This window comes from Helianthus annuus, chromosome 17 (genome assembly GCF_002127325.2).
Source record: "Helianthus annuus cultivar XRQ/B chromosome 17, HanXRQr2.0-SUNRISE, whole genome shotgun sequence".
NCBI lineage: Eukaryota > Viridiplantae > Streptophyta > Magnoliopsida > Asterales > Asteraceae > Helianthus > Helianthus annuus.
Genome location: NC_035449.2, coordinates 184,661,955 through 184,670,458, shown reverse-complemented (window position 1 = coordinate 184,670,458; position 8,504 = coordinate 184,661,955). Strand labels below are relative to the sequence as shown.

The 8,504-nt window shown below is 44.5% G+C and overlaps 1 non-coding gene across 1 annotated transcript; it reads left to right on the top strand.

Annotated features, from left to right (window-relative positions):
• Positions 1 to 315: 315 nt before the first annotated feature.
• On the top strand, positions 316 to 422 carry LOC118489548. The gene has a single exon (XR_004887569.1). It is a non-coding gene; the product is annotated as a small nucleolar RNA R71 (small nucleolar RNA).
• The last annotated feature ends 8,082 nt before the right edge of the window (positions 423 to 8,504 follow it).

Here is an 8,504-nt window from a genome sequence, read left to right as displayed (position 1 = left end):
TGTGACCCACCACACCCTTCACAAGCCATAACCGAGACTGTTTTTGTCATTTCTAATTTTTTTATTTTTGAAGAAAGGGCCTCGATTTGGGCTTGTAAAGAAGTGCTTTCGTCGACCTTATGGGCGCCCGGGGCGATAGACTTATTTCCCCGGGGGGTGTGCCATTGAAAATTGGTTTGAGCAATTTCCTCAATCTGATTATATATTTCATGTGGGCGTCGGTTACCTAGAAGTCCCCCGGAGCTAGAATCAAGTGTCTGCCTAGTGTGTGGCAACAATCCATTGTAGAAAGTGGATACTTGTTGCCATATTGCGAGGCCGTGATGGGGACACTTGCGTAATAGCTCCTTGAACCTTTCCCAAGTTTCATATAAGGATTCCCCGTCCTCTTGTGAGTATGTATTAATTTCAGCCATTAATTTAGCAGTTTTAGCAGGAGGGAAATACTTATATAGAAATTTTTGGGCTAGTTCATCCCAGGTGTTTACCGAACCAGCTGGGAGGGCGTTGAGCCAAGCTTTCGCTCGGTCTTTTAGCGAGAATGGAAACATACGGAGGCGGATGGCGTCGTTTGATGCTCCATTGATCCGAAAGGTATCACATATTTCTAAGAAATTAGTTATATGTAGATGGGGATCCTCGTCCGCAAGCCCGTGGAAGGTTGCGGAGTTTTGGAGCATTTGTATCAGATGCGGTCGAAGCTCGAAGTTATTGGCTTCGACGTTCGGAGCATTGATAGCGGCGCCTAGATTACCTACGGTGGGCCGTAGATAATCCATAAGGGTACGTTGGTCCGCCATTGGAGGTGGATCACCCGAAACTTTCTCTTGGTTTTTGGCTTTTAACCTTTTTCTGAGAAAGCGTTCAGGTTCTTCTAATGGTTCTTTTATGTCTTTATTGGAACTGGAGCTCATACACTACGAGAGGTTGGCGTCGGGTTCCAAGTCCTGCAATAAAAACAGAAAAGAATGTTGGTCAGAAGGTTCACCACGGCCCCGTGTTGAGCGAACACGGCCCCGTGGTCGGAATTACAGTGATTGTTTTTCAGATCCCAGTTACTGGAAGTTAGACACGGCCCCGTGTTGCACCGGCACGGCCCCGTGGTCAGCCTTCTGTAACTTGAAAAACAAAAAACTGCCAGTAACAATGCTGAGCACGGCCCGTGTCCGACCAGGCACGGCCCCGTGCTGAGCTCCGCAGAAGCTGAAAAACTAAGAAAAAATCCTAAAAAATTAAAGAAAAATAAAAGTATGATTAGGCCGTTGATTCCTAACTTTCTTAAAATCCTTGTGTCCCCGGTAACGGCGCCAAAAACTTGATGTGCGTGAAGTGTGTTATATTTTTGATATATATTTAAGCCCTTTTTACACTTTTAGCCAAGTTTTAAATTTATAAAACACGATATTCACTAACACTAAACACACATATGGGCAAGTGCACCCATCGTGGACGTAGTATAGTGTTGGTAAGATACCGAGGTCGTCCAAGGACACAAGAGCTTTTAGTACCGGTTTATCCTCAACGTCTAATCAAATCAAAAAGTTAGAAAAATGTTTTAAACTAAGAAAAATAAAAACTAACTAAATGCTGAAAATAAAAATAAAAAATAAAAACAGATAGACAAGATGAATCACTTGGATCCGACACGTGTATTAGTATAACCTTTGATTATTTTCGCACTTTTGCACTTATTTAAGAGATTATCTTAGTTATTGTAGTAGGCCCCTCTTTTGAAGGCAACGTTACCCTCAACCCAGTAGTTTGAGTCAGCAAGGATACAATCCTAAAGGGTCGGATTATTGAAAGATAATGAATTAAGTTATTAATGCAAATTGTGGTAGGCCCCGCTTTTGGCGGTGACGTTACCCTCGGCTAAGTAGTCTGAGTCAGCAGGGATACAGTCCTAAATAGCCGGGTTATAGTATTAATAGTAGTTAACTTATGAGGGGGTCAAAGAGTTTGGATCCCCGCCATCCAATACCTATGGGCATTGAAGGAGATCCTACTAAATTTGACCCAGGTCCCAAGCAGGACCTCTAAACGCTGAACAAGGGCAAGACCCTTACCAAACCGTTCCCTTAACCCCCGACCAGGTAGCCAACATACCTCCATATAGACCGTGGAGATATGAATGGTGAAAATCTTTTATTTTATATAGACAGTAAAATAATGCCAAGACACCACGGACAAACGACAAGGAAAGATCACCTTCAACATAAGTAACTAGTTATTAAAGTCATTAATACAAAACCAAATAAAAAGTGCAAAAGATTAAAAATAAAAAGTATTATACTAAACACTTGTCTTCACCAAGTGATGTAAGAGACTTAGGCAAACATGGCCTTGATTGTCAAGAACTCTTACGATCAATCTTGGATCCCGAGACGACTCACACACTCTACGATGGACAATGGATGATGGTGGTGGGTGATGGTGTTATGGTGGTGGTGGGTGGTGGATGAGGTGTGAGAGAGGTGGTGTGCCAAGGGATGAGAGAGAATGAAGCCAAGCTCCTCTATTTATAGGCTGAACAGAAGGCTGGACACGGCCCCGTGCCTGTCTGACACACTCTCTCCTCATTAATTGTAATTGCGAATTACAATTAATGCGCCTGCTGTACTTTCACCACGCCCCCGTGCCCGCTGGACACGGCCCCGTGGTGGGCAATGGAAGCTTCATCTGGTTTGTCTTTTCTGCTGCTTCCTGGGCACGCCCCCGTGTTCGCTGGACACGGGGCGTGTTCAGACTCTGTTTCTTCTCCTTTGCTTTGGGAGGTGCCGTTGAGGGTCCGGGCAGTCTACTTTTGTTCCTTTTCTTGTATTTATGCTAGAATTAGTTGTCTTTTTGCTTCTTTTATGATTTTGAGCTCATTTAATCCTGAAAATGCAAAAGGAAGACAAAAACACTCTTTTTCCAACATTAGTACTTAAAAAGGGTTAGTTTTATGCCTTAATTGATGTGATTTATATGTTGCATTTTACACACATCAGTGATGAAATCCATTGTCACCATTTCCCATTTCCACTTAGGAATTTCAGGTTGTTGAAGCAAACCTGACGGCTTCTGATGTTCAGCCTTGACTTGCGCACAAGTCAAACATTTAGCTACATGCTCTGCTACGGACTCTTCAAACCAATCCACCAGTAGTTTGCTTTTAAATCCTGGTACATCTTATCAGCTCCAGGATGAACGGAATATTTAGAGCTGTGGGCTTCCTGGAGGATAACATCCCGAAGTCCTCCATAAACTGGAACCCATATTCGGCCGTTCAGTCTTAGCATTCCATCTTTGTCGTAGGATAACTGCTCCTCAGTTACTCCTAACTTTTCTTCAGGATAGTTAGCTTCCAACACAGCTTCCTTCTGTGCAGCTAACACCCTTTCGTTCAAATTATTCCTTATTTCAATGCGCTTGGCATTGATTCTGATCGGTTTCACTCTTTCCTTTCTGCTTAAGGCGTCGGCAACTACATTTGCCTTGCCTGGATGGTATCTTATCTCACAGTCGTAATCATTTAAAGTTTCCATCCATCGCCTTTGTCGCATGTTCAATTCCTTCTGATTGAATAAGTGCTGAAGGCTCTTGTGATCCGAATAAATCACGCACTTGGTTCCATACAAGTAGTGTATCCACAGTTTCAATGCAAATACAACTGCACCCAATTCCAAATCGTGGGTGGTGTAGTTCTTCTCGTGCACCTTTAATTGTCGAGAAGCGTAGGCAATGACCTTGCCTCTCTGCATGAGTACACAACCCATACCAGTGTGCGACGCATCGCAATATACCACGAATTCTTCTATACCATCAGGCAATGTTAACACTGGCGCATTGCTCAACTTCTTCTTCAAAATGTCAAAGGATTCCTGCTGCTTAGGGCCCCAATCAAACTTAATCTTCTTACGAGTCAACGAAGTTAGGGGCGCAGCAATCCTTGAAAAGTTTTCAATGAATCGCCTATAGTATCCTGCTAATCCTAGGAAACTGCGAATTTCGGTAGGAGTCTTTGGCTCCTGCCAATTCATAACTGCTTCTACCTTAGCGGGATCTACTTGGATACCGCGCTCGCTTACCACATGTCCAAGGAACTGGACTTCTCGAAGCCAAAATTCACACTTCGAAAATTTGGCATAAAGTTTCTCACGGTGTAGGAGTTTGAGAATACAACGAAGGTGTTTCTCATGGTCAGCTTGGTTCTTCGAGTAGATAAGGATGTCGTCAATAAAGACGATGACGAATTTATCTAGATAAGGCTTGCAGACACGATTCATGAGATCCATGAATGCGGCTGGTGCGTTAGTGAGCCCAAAAGGCATCACTAGGAACTCGTAATGTCCATAACGAGTCCTAAGCACTGTCTTGTGTACATCTTCCTCCTTGACCTTCAACTGGTGATAGCCCGACCTCAAGTCGATCTTCGAAAAGTAGCTTGCTCCTTGCAACTGATCGAACAGATCGTCGATCCTGGGTAAAGGATACCTATTCTTGATGGTGACTTTATTAAGCTCACGGTAATCGATGCACAGGCGCATCGATCCATCCTTCTTTTTAACGAACAAGATTGGCGCTCCCCAAGGAGACGAGCTAGGTCTAATAAAACCCTTAGCTAACAGCTCATCCAATTGCGTCCTCAACTCCTTCATCTCCGTTGGTGCCAACCTATATGGTGCTCTTGCTACTGGTGCTGCACCTGGAATGATGTCTATTCGAAACTCCACTTGCCTATCCGGTGGCAAACCGGGGAGTTCTTCAGGAAATACTTCAGGGTATTCTGAGATGACAGGGATGTCTTCGATCTTCGGCTTTGGCTCATCAATAGTCACTTGTGCCATATAAATGACACAACCTTTCTGCAGACACCTGGATGCCTTGAGCATGGACACTTGCTCAGGCAATCCGTGCTGGGTATCTCCTTGGATAGTGAGTGACTCACCAGACGGAGTTTTAACTACTACCTGCTTTCTGTTGCACACAATCTGGGCTTGGTTACGCGATAACCAATCCATGCCTATCAGTACATCGAATCCAGCTAGCTTAAAGGGAAGCAAGGATAACGGGAAAGAATGATTCCTAATGGATATAACACATCCATCTAGAACAGTCGAGGCGGTTTCTATGGTTCCATCGGCTAATTCCACCTCATACTTCACACTTAAGGTTTTAACAGGTAGGTTTAACAACTTACAGAACTTATCATCTCCAAATGACTTATCTGCTCCTGAATCAAATAGAACTCTAGCAAAAACATCATTTACAAGAAAAGTACCTGTAATGACATTGTCATCCTGAACTGCTTCCTTAGCGTCCATTTTGAAGACTCTCGCATTGGTCTTCTTTCCATCATCGGCCTTCTTAGCGTTCTTTGGGCAATTAGGTCGGATGTGCCCTTTTTCATTGCAACCATAACAAGTTGCATCCTTTAGCTTCTTGCATTCCAAGGCTGTATGGTCGGTGGATTTGCAGATTCCACATCGTTTTGCGTGAGACTGGGATTTTGATTCTAAACGACACTTCCCAAAGTGGTGTTTCTTGCAGGTCTTGCATCGGGGCTTATCCCCTGATGGTTGCCAATCTCTCTTAGATCCCGACCCTTTCCTGTGGTCGTTGTTCCCTCGGTGTCTTTTCTCCGATCTTCGTGAGGTATCGTCCTCACGTTTCCTCTTGTTCTCCTTCGAGCTCTTAAGAGCTCTCAACCTGACTACATCTTGGGTGAGAGAGAGAGATAGATCAGCTACTGATCTGAACGTTGTAGGCCTCGATGCCTTAACGCTCGCCTTGATCTCTGGTGCCAAACCCCCAATAAAACGGGCGATCCTTCTCGGCTCTGGGGTTACCAGGTATGGCACTAGTCGAGATAGAGTGTTGAAAGTGGTAAGGTATGCCTGGCAGTCGAGGTTCTTCATCACTAGGGATACGAAATCTGACTCAATCCTTTCAACTTCGTGTTGTGGGCAGAAATTTTCTTTGATCAGGGCCACAAACTGATCCCATAACATACTATAAAGGGTGGCCTTACCGGCAGCTTGCAACAGAGATTTCCACCATGCTAGAGCGTCCCCTTTGAATGATTGGGACACGTACTTCACTACGTCCCGATCAGCACACCCGCTGATATCTACAACCGTATCCATCTCATCTAACCAGGTCATACAGTCGACCGCTCCTTTCTCCCCGGTAAAATCTCTGGGTTTGCATGAGACGAAATATTTATACGTACAGGACTTGCTGTGCGTTTCATGCTTCTGCTTGATCTCCTGTTTCAGGATACTGCTGTGGTTGGAGGAGTGATTATCCTCGTCATTCTTCTTTGGCTCATCCTTCTTTGATACATCATTCTTAGAGGGCGGCTTCCTATGAGCCTCTGAATGAGTCTTGGGCTTGACATGTGATACGGTTCGGGTCCTACTTCGGGTCCCGCTCGATTCCCTGAATTGCCTATCCATGGCCTTGGCAACAGCATTTTCTACCAGTGCTTGTAGCTCCGCACCAGTTACATGAATCTTAGTATTATCTGGGTTTTCCTCAGAATGACTGTTTGTTTCTTCCGACTTGGCCATGTAGCTTTAGGAGCTACATAAAAGTAGGGACAGGTCTATTTAGAAACCTAACGGTATTATCGTTCTTGATGATTTATTAACCATGGTAATAAAAGCCATATTAGTTAATTTATTTAATTTCATTCAGCACTTTTATTAGCAACTGTATCATAGGATGAAATATATATATTGGCACAATAGGCCTAGTCACTTGGACAAACTTCTAAATTTTAAATTTAGAATTTTTTTATAGGATTAGAATTGTATAATTAAAACAATAACCCTTTGCTTAGCAGGGAGTTTATAAACCACGGCTGCCTTTTGTTTTATATGACATTAGTCATAACCCGTAGGCATCAAGTCATAATCAGACATGTATACAATATAAATTTTGGACAATTTATTAAAGGGTGACTTGTGTGATTTTACAGATCACGCTAGCCCAGAATGTTAGCATGTTTACAGATGTTAACAGAGATTTGAATCTTTTTTAACCAGGTTTTACCATATTGGCCAGGCCTTTTAATAAGACATTCAAGCTAGGTTTTACCTTTTTAAGATTCTTATTAAAATGGTCAATTAAAATAATTGATATTTTCCATTTATTTGTATATTATGTTCATGCATATAGATAAACTGAAAACTTAAATTAACCATTTTTAAATAAAAGTAGACTAGTACAACTTTGCCCTAAACGGGACTTTTACTCAAATAACATGCCCATGCAGGGGCTAAACCAAATAACAAACAAACAAACCCACGCAGGGGTTAAACAGAAATAAACATACCCACGCAGGGGTAGAACAGAAAGAGATATACCCACGCAGGGCTAGAATACAGGAATAAATGTCCTCACAGGGACATGAATAAATAAGCTGACAAACAAAGGATTTAATAATCCTTCTTGCCTTTACCCTTGATCAAGTCAACCATCTTCTTAAACATTCCGCGGTTATGTCGGCGATCTTCCCGCATTTCATGTCGCAATTCACGTCGCATGTCGTTTATCCCCTGAAGGATTTCTTGAACTTGCGGTGGCGACATCATTGGCGCCGGCGGCGGTGGCTGATACTGCGGTGGTAGAGGAGGCTGCGGCTGCTGGTATCCATGCGGTGGGTATCCAAAAGTTGATTGTCCCGTAGCCCAGGGACCTCCAAAAGCACTCTCCTGATTGAGAGGGTTGTAGCCCGAAGCTATCCAGTAGGGATCCCCTGTATAGTAATAACCTGGGGGAAAAGTCGGCTCGAAAGGATTGAACGGTGCTGCGCTAGCATAAGCCGGGATTGGCTCTCCAAAGTTCTGCGGTGGCAGTGGCGCGATAGGCGCAGAAGTAACTTCTGAGACGGGATGCGAAGACTCTCCCATCTCTGGCTCCTCATGAAGAGGCGAATATCAGCTGCTACCAGAATGCGGAGGGGTGCCGATGCGTATCCCTCCTCGGGTGGACATCCGGGCGTCCCTTCTCCTTCGCCTCGGAGGCGGAGGAGGCAGAACCGGAGGTGGTGGCGGCGGCGGAGTGACTACATCGCGCCAGAAACCTTCTGAAGGATCCTGCTGCTGAGGCTGCTGCTGAAGCTGCTGCTGGGAGTGATGCTGGGAGTGCAAGGGAGAGCTGTGGTAGGACTGGTGCATGGGAGAGTTATGGTAACTAGGGGTATAAACCCAGTCGTGCTGCTTGAATCTCTCCTCGTAACTGTCGGGACCATTGTAAGGTGATCCCAAAAACGGTGACCCATCAGATATCTCGATGGGGTGGTTCGGTGTACCGGACGGTGGCATGGAAGGATCGGTATCCTCATCGACCTCCATCTCGTTGCCACCCGGGAAGTGGTCTTCAGGTCAAAGTGGGTTATGACCCACTGGTTCTCCCAAGTAATCATCAGGGTTGTACAGGCCCTGATAGACAGGTGCTGGGTAATCATAAGATGACTGGTGAAGAGGAATGTAGGATTGGTGGGAGTTGTGGGGCTC